Below are 336 nucleotides of genomic sequence, written 5' to 3' on the forward strand. Positions count from 1 at the left end.
AGCTCCATCCCATACCAGGCCTTGGGTCACCGATGGCTTCTGGGAGAGGAGACCAGACTCTGGCATCAGTGATTTGCTCTCCTGCTGTGATTCCTCTGTAATGGGTCCTCTTCATGTCTGCCCACCTGAGAAATGGGAGAGATGCTGGGAGAGAATGATGTCTGTGTCTCTGTCCTTTGTGATCCTCTCACTCAATGAGCAGGACAAAGAGCAGCCCCAGTGAGCAGGTTTCTCTTCCTCTCCCTTGAGTGATAGCATAGACAGAGAGCAAGTGCAGGGCTTTCTCCTAGAAGGTCCTGCATCCTGCATTCTTCCTGTCCCAGCTCCTCCCTCGCA

Source organism: Ovis aries, chromosome 15 (assembly GCF_016772045.2).
Source record: "Ovis aries strain OAR_USU_Benz2616 breed Rambouillet chromosome 15, ARS-UI_Ramb_v3.0, whole genome shotgun sequence".
Taxonomy (NCBI): Eukaryota; Metazoa; Chordata; class Mammalia; order Artiodactyla; family Bovidae; genus Ovis; species Ovis aries.